The sequence below is a fragment of the Antennarius striatus genome, chromosome 11 (genome assembly GCF_040054535.1).
Source record: "Antennarius striatus isolate MH-2024 chromosome 11, ASM4005453v1, whole genome shotgun sequence".
Lineage (NCBI taxonomy): Eukaryota > Metazoa > Chordata > Actinopteri > Lophiiformes > Antennariidae > Antennarius > Antennarius striatus.
This window is the reverse complement of record NC_090786.1, coordinates 18,729,687-18,744,150: the sequence shown is the minus strand read 5'-3', so window position 1 is coordinate 18,744,150 and position 14,464 is coordinate 18,729,687. Positions and strand designations below refer to the sequence as shown.

General features: G+C 45.7%; 1 pseudogene; it reads left to right on the top strand.

Moving 5' to 3' along the window:
- Nucleotides 1-11,952: 11,952 nt before the first annotated feature.
- On the top strand, nucleotides 11,953-14,191 carry LOC137603549 (uncharacterized; annotated as a pseudogene).
- The last annotated feature ends 273 nt before the right edge of the window (nucleotides 14,192-14,464 follow it).

Below are 14,464 nucleotides of genomic sequence, written 5' to 3'. Positions count from 1 at the left end.
AGAATAAAGAATAGGGACCAGGCGGTCTATAGACTACTACAAGATAAAGCCTGCTGTTTGCAGCTGTAGGCGATGGTTTTAGAACAAGAGCCTCAAAAGATGTAAAATGAATATCTAGATTAGAAGTCAGGTTCAGAATAGATTTGTAGGCTAAAGCAACACCTCCACCCTGTTTATCAGCCCTTGCGGCATGAGCGTATGTAAAATCAGGTGGTGAAGCTTCATTTAACGGTAAGAAGACATTTGGTTTTAGCCATGTTTCACATAAAGCAATCATATCCAGGCCATGCTGAAGAATTAAATCGTTCACAAGCAAGGCCTTCGATGACGTTGATCTAATATTTAAAAGGCCAAATTGAAATGTGGTAGTGTCACTAACATGATTGTTAGATGGTTTAACAGCTGAAGATGTATTAATCTTAATCAGATGCCGTGTCTCAATAAATCTGGGAGGTAAAGACCCATAAACACGATGTGATACAATAACTGGGATGCTTTCAGGTATAGAGTCTTGGATAACCTGATCAAGTGCTTCACTGAACAGTACATTGTCACTGGTGATAGGAGCAGAAGTAAGATTCTCATGCGTAATGTCCCGGGCCATTTTATTAAAAATCTGAGGGAAGGAGACAGTCTCAACGTCACTAACTATTCCATCAGTCTGATGGTTTCCTAGTCTAGACTCCACAACCGCATCAACAACTACCCTAGCAGGCTCTCTAATCACCTGCAGCCCAAGCGCTGTATGGCTAGTGTTAAACACGCTGTAAGGCCCTGTCTATATTCCTGGACAAAAGAGCTGCCCCAGCCCCAGTAGGATGCAGGCCGTCAGCTCTCAGCAGCTCGGGGCGGCCCCAGAAGGAAAGCCAGTTATCTACGAAGCCTAAACCCTGTTCCCTACAGTAGCGCGCCAGCCAGTGGTTCACAGCTGTTAACCCACTATAAGTCTCATCATTCCCCCTCACAGGCAAGAGGCCAGAGACTATTACTCGATGCCGACACGTCTTCCTAGCGCAGTCCAGAGCCCTAACCAAGCTATTCTTTGTCACCTCTGACTGCCGGAGCCTACTATCATTGGTGCAAACATGAATAACAATATTCCTAGGTGTATTGGTGGAGTGTTTCTGACTGTCCTTCTTCTCCCTAGCTGATGCCAGCACCCTGAGGTTAGCTTCTATGTCGGAAGCTCTGGCCCCTGGTAGACAGTGTACTGTTGCTGGCGTCACTAATCTAATATTGCGGGTAATGGAGTCGCCTATGACTAACGTGCTACTCTGTCTAGGCTGACCGGGTTTAGCCCCGCGGGCGGAAGAGGGGGAGGCCGAGGAAACCGGGCGAGCCGGGACCGCAGACCGGCCAGCCGCCGGGGGAGACGAGCGCAGACCGATCCGCTTACCAGACCACTCTCCTCCCTCTCCTTCTCTCTGCAGCTCAGTCTGTCGGATGTACAGTTTTTCCCGCGCTTCCTTCAGCGAAAGGGGCATCTGCACGAAGTGTAGTGCTTTTTCTCGGCTGGAAGCAAGACAAGTCAATTGGAGGCACTGGTTCGTTCCTTAACTGAAAATACAGCTGTGCCACCTAGTCAGGTAGCTCTAGCCGGAGCGGACCCACCAGCTCACGCTAGCCACTCCCCAGCTAAGGTTAGCCGTCCTCCAGCAGCCCCCGAGCAGGAGCAGTGGGTGACTGTTCGTTGGAAACATAGTTGCAGGCGAAAGCCTCGGGTTCACCACCAATCCCCGCAACCACTCGATATCTCGAACAGCTTTTCCCCGCTCAGCGACACACCCGCTGAGGAACCTACTCTGGTGATTGGCAGCTCTGTGGTGCTGCACGTTAAACTAGAGACACCAGCGACCATAGTCAAGTGTATCCCGGGTGCCAGAGCGGGCGACATCGAGTCATTTCTGAAACTGCTGGCTAAAGATACAGTGACTATCTATCCGAATTTGGCGATTTCTTAACTAGTTTAATTCTTAAAACTGATAAGGTCATAATTGTTGGTGATTTCAATATTCACGTGGACGACAGTAATGATAGCCTCAGTAGGGCATTTATGTTGTTACTAGACTCCATAGGCTTTAGTCAGTGTGTGCAGGAACCTACCCACCAGTTCGAGCATACTCTGGATTTAGTCTTGATTTATGGGATTGAAATTGAGGAGTTGGTCATCTTTCCTTGTAATCCTATCCTTTCTGACCACTGCCTGATAACTTTCGACATTCGGCTATTGTGTAATTCTCTTCCTGCAAAAAACTTTTGTACTAGAAACTTATCAGATCATACTATTTCTAAATTCAGGGAAGAAATCCCAAGTATGCCTAATCTAATCCCACTACTGAACTACACAGCGGGTCATTTTCTGAACTCAGTTAATGTTAGCCCATCTCAAATTGATGAGTTTGTTGATGTTACTTCAGACTCTCTGCGAAAAACCTTAGATTTAATTGCTCCACTAAAAAATAAGACTATAAAACAGGGGATGTGAGCTCCCTGGTTTAATTCTCATACCCACCAATTAAAGCAAGAATCCCGACAACTTGAGAGGAAATGGCGTTCTACTAAATTAGAAGAATACCGCACTGCGTGGCATGATGGTTTACATAAATACAGGAAGGCACTTAGTTCCGCTAGAGCAGCCTATTATTCATCATTAATCGAGGACAATAGAAACAATCACAGATTCTTGTTCAGTACTGTATCCAGACTGACAAAGAACCACAGTGCATTTGTGCCTAGTATTCCATCAAGTCTCCACAGCAATGATTTTATGAATTTCTTCAATAATAAGATCCTGCTCATCAGAGACAAAATTAATGGTGTCCTATCCTCAAACTCTGGTCCTTCTTTAGGTCCCTTAGATCCGGAAAACACACAGCTGATTCCTGAACCCTTTGGTTCTATGGATGTCTTTTCTCCAATACAGATCAGTCAGCTGATTAAAATAATCTCCTCAGCTAAACCATCCTCCTGTCTGTTTGATTCAATTCCAACTAAACTCATCAAAGAAGCCCTACCTTTACTTGGCAACCACTTCCTTAATATAATTAACATGTCTTTATCTACTGGATATGTACCACGGTCCTTTAAAGTAGCTGTAATTAAGCCACTTCTCAAAAAACCTAACCTGGACCCTACTGTTCTAAATATTTATCGACCCATCTCAAATCTCCCATTTTTATCTAAGATCTTGGAGAAAATAGTCGCTAATCAGTTATGTGATTTCCTTTAATCCAACAGTTTATTCGAGAATTTCCAGTCAGGTTTCAGGGAACATCATAGTACGGAAACAGCACTTGTCAAGGTTAGCAACGACCTTCTAACCACTTCAGACAGAGGACTTGTTTCTATACTGGTTCTCTTGGACCTTAGTGCGGCGTTTGACACAATTGACCACAATATTCTTCTGGCACGACTGGACCACACAATTGGTATTAAGGGATCAGCACTGATGTGGTTTAAGTCCTATTTAACTGACCGTTCCCAGTTTGTTCACGTTAATAACAATTCCTCTCAGTCAACTACAGTTAGTTATGGAGTTCCTCAAGGCTCGGTTCTTGGTCCAATACTGTTTATCTTGTACATGCTTCCTCTGGGTAATTTATTTTATTTTTATTTTATTTTATATACTGGTTTGATCCCCGAAGGGAAATTAAAAACGCACACTCTAGCTACTGATTACAAACGCATGCATACATATATATTTGTGAGTACAGGCCCCTGTATCACACACACACACAAAGGGGCCTGTGGGCATGCAGGGGAGGTAGAGTGGCAGGCAGCTCCTTCTTGGTGCGCCTCAAATGAGCAATTTGTAAAGGGGACGGCACCTTGCTCAAGGGTGCCTCGGCAGTGCTCCGGAGATGAGCTGACGCCTCCCACTGTCAGCTCACCTCCGGGTATTTTTTTTTGGGGGGGGGCGGGAGCGGGAATCGAACCGCCGATTTTAAATCATAGGACGACCTGCTCTACCGCCCGCTTTACCACTGAGCCACTGCCGCCCCAGTGGCAAGGAAACACTCCATCAACTTCCATTGTTATGCCGATGATACGCAATTATATCTCTCAATTAAACCTGACGAAGTCAGCCAGTTGTGCAAATTACAGGCGTGTATCAAAGGGATTAAAGATTGGATGACGAATGACTTTTTGCATCTCAATTCTGATAAAACTGAGGTTGTTGTGCTCGGCCAAAAAACTGTTAGGGATGTAGTGCCAAGTGATGTAATAACCTTGGATGGCATCACGTTTGTGGCCAAAACCACTGCGAGGAACCTAGGTGTCATCTTTGATCAGGATCTCTCGTTTAACACACACATTAAGCAGGTTTCTAGAACGGCCTTTTTCCATCTCCGAAACATTGCTAAAATCAGGCATATTTTAAAACGGAGTGATGCAGAGAAATTAATCCACGCTTTCATCACTTCCAGACTAGATTACTGTAACGCACTTTTCTCAGGCTGCCCCAAAAAGTCACTGAAGACTCTTCAGCTAATTCAGAATGCTGCCATCCGTGTTCTGACCAGGACCAGTGCCAGAGACCATAGTTCTCCTGTGCTGGCTTCTCTGCACTGGCTTCCTGTGAAAGCTAGGATAGATTTTAAAATACTTCTCCTCACTTACAAAGCCCTTCGTGGCCAGGCACCGACCTATCTGAAGGAACTTTTAGTTCCTTATAATCCATCTAGAGCATTATGCTCTCAACATACTGGCCTACTGGTGGTTCCTAGAATTTACAAAAGTAGGACGGGAGCTAGAGCCTTTTGCTATCAAGCCCCTCTATTGTGGAACCACCTCCCTACCTCAGTTCGGGGGGCAGACACCCTCTCACTATTTAAGACTAGACTTAAAACTTTTCTTTTCATAAATTTTACAATTAATGGCAACTTAGGTTACTACGTTTATATTCATATAGACCTACACTGCTGGAGACTCAACATCCAGACTCACTGAGTTCCTCTCTCCTCCCCCTTCAAGTTCAAGTTCAAGTTTATTTATTTTATATAGCCCAGATTCACAAACAAAGTCTCAAAGGGCTTTACAATCTGCACATGGACGATATCCCTCTGACCTTTGTGCACTGCAAGCAGTGCGACCCTCGCATCGGATAAGGAACAACTCCCCCCAAGAACCCTTTTAACAGGGGAAAAAAATGGATGGGAGAAACCTCAGGAAGACTGCAGAGGAGGGACCCCTCTTCCAGGAGTGGACAGACGAAGCAATAGATACCGCATGTACAGATTAACAACACAATAATAATAACAGTAACAATAACAGTAACAATAAATGTATAACAAAGGCATGCCGATCCATCCAGTAGAGCTAGTCACCACCAGCCGATGAAGCACACAGAGGTCACCGATTACCGAGGATCCACCACTCTGAGGACAGACCAGACAGTGCCTAAGTCATTCAGCTCAAAAAAGTTACAGTCAAGGTTACTCTGGCAAAACCCCAAAACCACAGCAGAACCAAATGAGGCAGAACCAGCACTCCCCTAGTGGATGGTGAAACAGGACCACTGTACAGCTTGTGCTATCGCCAGCCATGGAAGCAGACAGAGGTAGCCGATTGCCGATGATCCACCACACAGAGGCCTGTGAGAGAGAACAGCAGAAGAAGGAAGAGAGACAGAGATAGCAGAGATAGCAGGGGCGAGAGTGGTGCTAGAGGGACCAGAATAGCAGAGAATTAATGGGAGGCAGGGGCCTAACTAAGAAATCCTATGACTCGTCGGCAGGACTAGGCTAAACCTAAACATTGAGACCGCCATCCCCGATATTACTTATATGTTAGGTCGAACAGATATGTTTTGAGTCTAGATTTAAAGACATTTACAGATTCAGACTGTCTAATATATATAGGGAGGTTATTCCACAAGAAAAGGGCACGATAGGAGAAGGCCCTCTGGCCAGCTGACTTCTTTTTAAATCTAGGAACACACAAGAGACCAGTATTCTGAGAGCGGAGAGCCCTAGTCGGCGTATAAGGTTTAACCAGATCAGACAGATAGGTTGGTGCAAGCCCATTAAGGCTTTTGTATGTTAGTAAGAGTACCTTAAAATCGGATCTAACATGAATCGGGAGCCAGTGTAATGCAGCCAAAACTGGGGTGATATGGTCAAATTTCCTAGTTTTAGTTAATATTCTTGCTGCGGTGTTCTGAACCATCTGAAGGCCCCTAGTTCTAGACCGAGGCAACCCTGATAACAGAACATTACAATAGTCAAGTCTAGAGGACACAAAGGCATGAATCAAAATTTCTGCATCAGCCATGGCTAAAGAGGACCTAATTTTGGAAATATTACGTAGATGAAAGAAGGCGATCTTTGTCACCTCTTTAATATGCTTGTCAAAGGCAAGAGTCGAATCTAACGTTACTCCTAGGTTCTTGACTGTTGAACTATGGGTTATAAGACAGTTATCTACAGATATTGTTAGGTTTTGAAATTGGTTTCTATGTCGTGCAGGGCCAATGATTAACATTTCAGTTTTGTCTGGGTTTAGGAGCAGGAAATTACTGGACATCCAACTATTCACAGCAGAAAGACAGGCCTCTAGTTTACTCAATTCAGATCGATCATCTGCTTTTATGGGCATATAAAGTTGTGTGTCATCCGCATAACAGTGGAAACCTATTCCAAAGCTGCGTATAATTTGACCAAGAGGTGCAACATACAGGGAGAACAGTAGAGGACCAAGGACAGACCCCTGAGGTACGCCATATTTGACGTCGGAGAAGGCAGAAGTTTTATTATCGTCTCCCCCGGCCAGCCGCCGGGGGAGACGAGCGCAGACCGGTCCGCTTACCAGACCGCCGGCCCCGGCGGCTCCCCACCCACCGGTCCACAGTGACAAACTGCGGAGCCACTGCCGACGAGGATAAACTCTCACTGGGCCTAACGGGCGTGCTAACATCCTGGCAGCTAACGCTAGCTGCAGTGTCCGTGCTAACTATGCTATCATTACCTGCTAAGAGCTGCTCTAGCTCACGGACACGTCTCTCTAGCAGAGACATCCTGACTAGAACTTCTGAGCAACTAGAACAAGCCATAATAGTAATTGAACAGCAATAAAAAGAACAATGTTTAACAGAAAGACAGAGCAAGAGCAGAACAGCGTGTGAAAAACAGATACAGAGATACCGGAAATACGTCACCGCTCTGGTCAAGTTGCCATCTCTGTTACTCCTCCTCCTCGCTGATCTCACTCTCCAAGTCTCCAATCACACCGTACTAACTACACTTCTTCCCTGGAGTCTCTGTGCTCTATGTTCTCCCAGGTTTTTCTCAGGTTCACCCCTCATCCGCCCATCTGCTATGGACCTGCTCTTCCCATCCCACTAGTACCACCCCTAACCTAATTATCGGCTGGGGTCCGGCTTTCTTTTTCCTCCACGCCACCATACTGTTCCACCCCTCATCCACCCATCCGCTGTGGACCATCTGCTGTGGACCTACACCTCCCAAACAACAGTATCACCACTCACCTAACCATTGACTGGGGTCCTGCTGCCTTTCTTCCTTGGTGTCTTCTTACTTTTCCACCCCTCATCCGCCCAGCCGCCGTGGACCTTCCTCTGTGGACCTGCACCTCCAAGCCCACCAGTATCACCCCCATTTCTCCATGTGCTGTGCACCTTATCCTCCAAGCCCACCAGTACCACCCATCAACTATCCATCGGCTGGGGTCCTGCTTCCTTTCTTCCTCCGTGCCGCCATACAGTCATCCACACAGCTGTAATTGTGCCTTGACTTTAGCAACCTTAACCATATTGATACTGCCTCTATCTGGCCTATCTTTCACTCTCTCTCTGTCTCTCTCTGATGCTGTTCTTATCTTCCTTTGATTTCTTTTCCACCCAACTGGTCGAGGCGGATGGCCGCCCAAAAGAGTCTGGGTCCACTCGGAGTTTCTTCCTCATCGAGGGAGTTTTTCCCCGCCACTGTCGCTTATGCTTGCTCTGGAGGGTTCAGTTGGGTTTCTCTGTCTGTTAAAGCGCTGTGAAATGTCTGCTATCATGATTAAGCGCTATATAAATAAAACTTGATATCGCGGAAAAAGGTAGCATTATTTTTTTTTCAATTTTGTATTTAAAGCTTGTATCCCATGGACGCACGTTGTCTGATGATTGTGCGTCACTGTCAAATGCAAGGACGCACGCAAATGAGAACACTGGTGTTGTGTTTGTGATATGTGATACTGCATTTTTTGTTGGCATAGAACTGGCGCTGTTAAAGCGCTTTGATATGTCTTTTGACATGATTAAGCGCTATATAAATAAAACTTGATTGATTTATATTTTCCTCTTGCTTGTTGTCTTATTTTTTGGTTTTTCCATATTAGATGTTTCTTCAGCAGATCGACTGTCTGCATTGAGGATTTTGATAGGATAATCCATGTATATCAGTGCTTTGGTCTTACTCCAGTACTGTACTGGCTTACTCACCATGTGTGACTGGGAGTGTGCAAGCTACATTTTCTGCAATATCTTCTGATTATTCTGATCTCCATTTTGTTTGTTGAAATATTACGAGGATGCCATGCTCTGCAGAGACAAGCTGTAGTGGGGAATCAGGCAGCTATTTCCACAGCCATAGGTGTTGTCTGGGGCAACGCCTATGGACGGTTCATTCAGTGCTGCAGCGTTGTACTAAATGTAGTCAGGTCTAACTGTAGTGCCTCTTAGGGAGAAAGATACTAATTACATCCTGCTTCAAAGCGGTGATGTATTGTAATTGTCAGTGTTCATGTGTTCGTCCATTTGTCTGTTAGTCTGTTCGTATGCTCACCAAATATCTTTGCAAACACTGATGCTAATTCAAAAGAGGTTGACCATGTATCTTGGCTGTAGGTTCTTGCTTTACTGAAAAACATTTTGCTTCTGAGATAGGATAATCAGGTAATAAAGATCTGTTTGTTTTTCTAGCTGTGAACCTGTAAAAATGATTAAGACTGTTCCAAATGCATGAGTAGATTTCTTATTTTTTTGCAGGCTGCTTTATTGTGATAAGTTTTTTGCCAGTTAAGTGCACCATCAGACATGTCTTTGTTCTCCTGGAGTATGTCATGATTCTCCATAGAAATTCTCCAAAGACTTGTTCCCCTTTTCCCCTTGGAGATCAATAAAATAAATTTTAACAAGGCCTTTTCTTTTGAGCTGGGCTTTTAATTAGTAGAGAGGGTCAGTCTGGCTGTTGAGAGTTACTCACAATGATAAGCTCTCAACTAAGGCTGTATTATTATCCTGTGTGAAGTTCCTACCTTCCTCCACTGATGTGCTGCCAACAAAAAGTCAGCTGCTGCAGAATTTTTGGGATCACGGTTATCTTATTCAGGGAATATAACATTATGAGAGGCACTGTATGCCTACAATGCATATTCCATTTGCAACATTTCATAAGGTCTATTTGAGCAGCGCCTTTAAAATGGACACACAGTTTATATGTGCGTGTGAACGACAGGAGGCTGAAGCTGAGAGAGCGCAGGAGGATTTAGTAGAGATAGAATGAGGTGTCCTAGGCATTACTGTGCTGTAAATACAGTGTACACAGTATATCCAGCACATGTACCCTACTAATTATTTGATACCTGTTTTGAAAAGCTCTGTAAATATGCAGAGCATTCATGATAAAATTCCTGTCTCCTGAACTGCAAGGTAAGATGAACCTGAGATGAAGACAAAGCTCAACTTGTTCCCTACCACAGGACAGCCTAGAAGACCTTTAGCACGTCAGCTCAAGCCAGAGGGAGCAAACTGGCCTCTTAACTTAAATGTGTAAGCATTACACCGAATGACAAGGAGTAGTTGAATAACAGAAAGACACACTCATTCATCCTGTTACATTGTCTATAGTGTTTTATTGGCCATATGTCTCTTTCAATATTCAGGTATAACACTCTCCATAATGTCCCTCTGTTGTCGGAGAGGTCTGAAGAACAGCACTTACGTAGATAAACGTTAATGTATACTATATGAAGCTTTGTCCTTCCATAATGAGAAATTCAACCATTACGTTTTGTTTTTCATGCCAGAGGAACATTTAAAAATAAAGACAGCTCTACTTTACATTTTGTAATATTTGTCTCGGTGCAATGTGTTTTCTAAACATGCCTCACCACATGATAGTGTCATTTATCATGTCTAGCAATAAAAGCAATCTGTAATCAAGGTGCTGCAGTGCTCTATTTGCATCTGTGATGTTTCCATTGACCTCATTTTAGCAACACAAACACCGTTGCACTATGGTGAAATGCATTCTTTCTTTTGTGAAAACACATCCAAGTAGCGGTACTCCATTCAGAAGAAACAGTGAAAAGACAAGCACATAGCAGACACACAACCACTTCATTTTTTAAAGAAATGTTGAACAGTTTGGTTGTAGTTGTGGTTCTAATATGGATGATGTGAAACACAGCAGCTAAAGAAACAGCTCATTTATACTGCCTTTATGTACACAAACAGATCTGTTTATATCAGAAATTGAGGCAATGAAACATCAGTGGGGCTTTAACACAAAGACCGCTCCATAAACTCCCTAATTTGAAGTATAGGTATACTAATCTCCTGGAATATGCTGTGCTGTGAAACACAGTGATCTCTACTTGGTCTGCAAGTCACTGGTGGCAAGTCACCAACTAGATATAGTCAGGCTCACCTCCACACACAGCTTGAGCTCTGGTACCAGTCCTCTCGAGAGGGGTTGGACTCTCTTCCACTCTGGAGTTGCCCATGGTGAGAGACGCCGAGCAGGTGTGGGTATACTTATAGCCCCCAGGCTTGGCGCCTGTTCATTGGGGTTCACCCCGGTGGACGAGAGGGTAGCCTCCCTCCACCTTTGGGTGGGGGGACGGATCCTGACTGTTGCTTGTGCTTATGCACCAAATAGCAGTTCAGAGGACCCACCCTTTTTGGAGTCCTTGGAGGGGGTGCTGGAGAGTGCTCCCACTGGGGACTCCATCGTTCTGCTGGGGGACTTCAAGGCTCACGTGGGGAATGACAGTGAGCCCTGGAAGGGCATGATTGGGAGGAATGGCCCTCCTGATCAGAACCCGAGTGGTGTACAGTTATTGGACTTCTGTTATTGGACACCATGTTCAGACATAAGGGTGTCCATATGTGCACTTGGCACCAGGACATCCTAGGCCGCAGTTCGATGATCGACTTTGTGGTCGTGTCATCGGACTTGCTGCCGCATGTCTTGGATACTCGGGTGAGGAGAGGGGCGGAGCTGTCAACCGAACACCACCTTGTGGTGTGTTGGCTCCGATGGTGGGGGAAGATGCCGGTCCGACCTGGCAGACCCAAACGTATTGTGAGGGTCTGCTAGGAACACCTGGCGGAATCCCCTGTCAGAAGGAGTTTCAACTCCCATCTCCGCCAGAACTTCACCCACGCCCAGGAAGAGGTGGGTGACATTGAGTCTGAGTGAACCATGTTGCGCGCCCCCATTGTCGAGGCGGCCGACCGCAGCTGTGGCCTTAAGGTGGTTGGTGTCTGTCGTGGCGGCAACCCCAGAACCCGCTGGTGATCATCGGCGTCAAGGGATGCCGTCAAGCTGAAGGAGTCCTATCGGGCCTTCATGGCTCCTGAGGCAGCTGATGGGTACCGGCTGGCCAAGCGGAATGCAGCTTTGGTGGTTGCTGAGGCTGCACTTCCTGTTGCGGTAAGCGTTTTCCGTCATTACCTGTTGTGTTTGTTTGACTGCGGCGTCTAATTTCGCTTTTGTCACACAATCACTGTTAATATTGTGGCAAGGCGAGCGGCTTGAAGCCGTTACCGACAACGCCACCTGGGGGCTTTCACCCCAGGATATGGAGAAAACTTATGGATGTGCAGGTTTTGGGTTGATTCAAGGCACACGGTTCAAGAATACTCCACAGGACCAGAGTGTGATTTCCAATTATAAAAAAAAGACTTTATTAAACATTTATTTTAAAAAATGAGGACAGACGGAAAGAATACTACAAATATGATTATAAAAAGTATGAGGGATTACCAAAAACAGAGCTGGGGCTTACCACGACAGCGGTAACAAAAAGGGGAGAGATCCAAAAAAAACTACACTGCACCCGTGACACAGCAAACCAAAAACGTGAATAAGGAACCACCACCAGGGGAACCGCTGCCGCTCTGGGCCCGCAGCACCTGTCAACGAAAAGAACACAATTAGAAACAAAGAAAGCAAGGCCACCCTCACACATGGTAACCAAATAGCAATAAACCCAAAATAAACTGTTTAACACACAAATTATCCAAAAGAGGGAAAAAAGAGATTACTACACAATAAATCAAATATAACCCACCAAACTGATCAATAATAACTCAACGGAAGAAATAACAGATGAATAAACTAAAAAAAAGGGGAGAGTCTGCCCCTCCAATTAAAACCACCCTCCAGGAGTAGTGGCTCAGCGTCAATTAGAGGGTCGGGATGCCCTCTCTTGGCTCACGTTGAGGACGCCGTATGATACGGCCTTGACCACCGGTAATGGTGTCTGGCCCGATATAGGCCGAATCAGCGCCGGATTGTGGTGGTGGAGGCCTCCAGATGAGCCAAACCCCGGAGCAGACACACAGATGCAGGGGGGGAAAAAATAACACAACGAACAGAGAACGAAGAACCAAGAACCAAAACAGCAGTGAGCTCTCAGTGGCGATGACGGCCGCGCACGGAGAGCAGGATTGAGGTGTCACTCGCGGCAGGAGGAGGAAGCCCGCAGCCCAGACCAGGAGAGGTGGTTCCTCAGGATGCGCACCGCACGCGCACCGGCCCAAGGGAGACAGCCCAGGTCCCAGTAACACCACACTTATTTTCCAACTCAACCGCTCACCGCAAAACGCTGCCACGCCCAGCTGTCAGCACCGTAAAGGAGGAAGAGGAAGCGGAAAAAGGATGGAGAAGGGTCCGACCAGGTGTATTCATGCGGCACTCGCTAATTGTCGGCTACACTACCCCCTCACGGTGGGGAGTGTAGCACTATCCTGCCACAATATCTTGTGTCATTTTAGAACTGTAGAGTAAGCTAGTTGTTTCTCTCCATCTCAAAACTTGATAGCGAAAGCTCTCACATATTTCAGCTAACCTTTTACAAACTGTTTTATTAAAGTAATCTTCCGTACTTCAGAGCTAGCTTAGTTTATCTTTGTTGCTAACTATGGCTACACTTCCCTCTGTCCACTCTCCTCCCTCTCCTTCTCTCTGCTGCTCAGTCTGTCGGATGTATAGTTTTTTCCCCGCTTTCTTCAGGGGCACGAAGTGTAGTGCTTTTTCACGGATGGAAGCAAGACTTAGTCAATTGGAGGCAGTGGTTCACTCCTTAACTGAAAATATAGCTGTGCCACCTAGTCAGATAGCATTAGCCGGAGCGGACCCACCAGCTCACGCTAGCCACTCCCCAGCTCATGTTAGCCGTCCTCCAGCAGCCCCCGAGCAGGAGCAGTGGGTGACTTTTCGTAGGAAACATAGTGGCAGGCGAAAGCCTTGGGTTCACCACCAATCCCCGCAACCACTTGATATCTCGAACAGCTTTTCCCCGCTCAGCGACACACCCGCTGAGGAACCTACTCTGGTGATTGGCAGCTCTGTGGTGCGGTACGTTAAACTAGAGACACCAGCGACCATAGTCAAGTGTATCCCGGGTGCCAGAGCAGGCGACATCGAGTCATTTTTTAAACTGCTAGCTAAAGATAAATGTACATATAGTAGGTCACAAAAATTAATATTCAGTCGGTGTGCAGCTACGCAAAAATAATGTCGGACTCCGTAGTGTTCTCTGGTCCCCTTCCCAATCTGACCAGTGATGACATGTTTAGCCGCATGTCTTCACTCAACCGCTGGCTGTCTAGGTGGTGTCCTGCTAATGACATTCAGTTTGTTGATAATTGGCGGACTTTTTGGGGAAAACCCGGTCTCATCAGGAGAGACGGCATACATCCCACTTGGAATGGCGCTGCTCTCCTGTCAAAAAATCTGACCACGTTTATTTCTGCCCCAAAACCATGACCCAGAGTTGAGACCGGGATGCAGAGTCGCAGTCTTAAACAAGTCTCTACACTCCTAGAACGGTCACCCACTGTACCTTCACCCACTGTAATGTTACCCACTGTAATGTTACCCACTACACTTTCACCTACTGTATAGTCACCCACTGTACACACCATTGAGACTTTGTCTGTCCCTCGACCATTTAAAGTTAATTCATGCAAATTCAAGTCATTTCAAGTCCAGGGGAAAGCAACTGGACACCAGAATGTAATAAAAATCAAAACCAGGATTTCAACAGCTCCGGAATACAAAACAATAAAATGTGGTCTCCTAAATATTAGATCTCTGTCTTCAAAAACTGTTTTAATCAATGACATTATAGTAGATTATCAAATAGATTTATTCTGTTTAACGGAAACCTGGCTAAGTGAAGATGAGTATTTTTCCCTAAATGAAGCTGCAGTGACGTTCTATCCAAA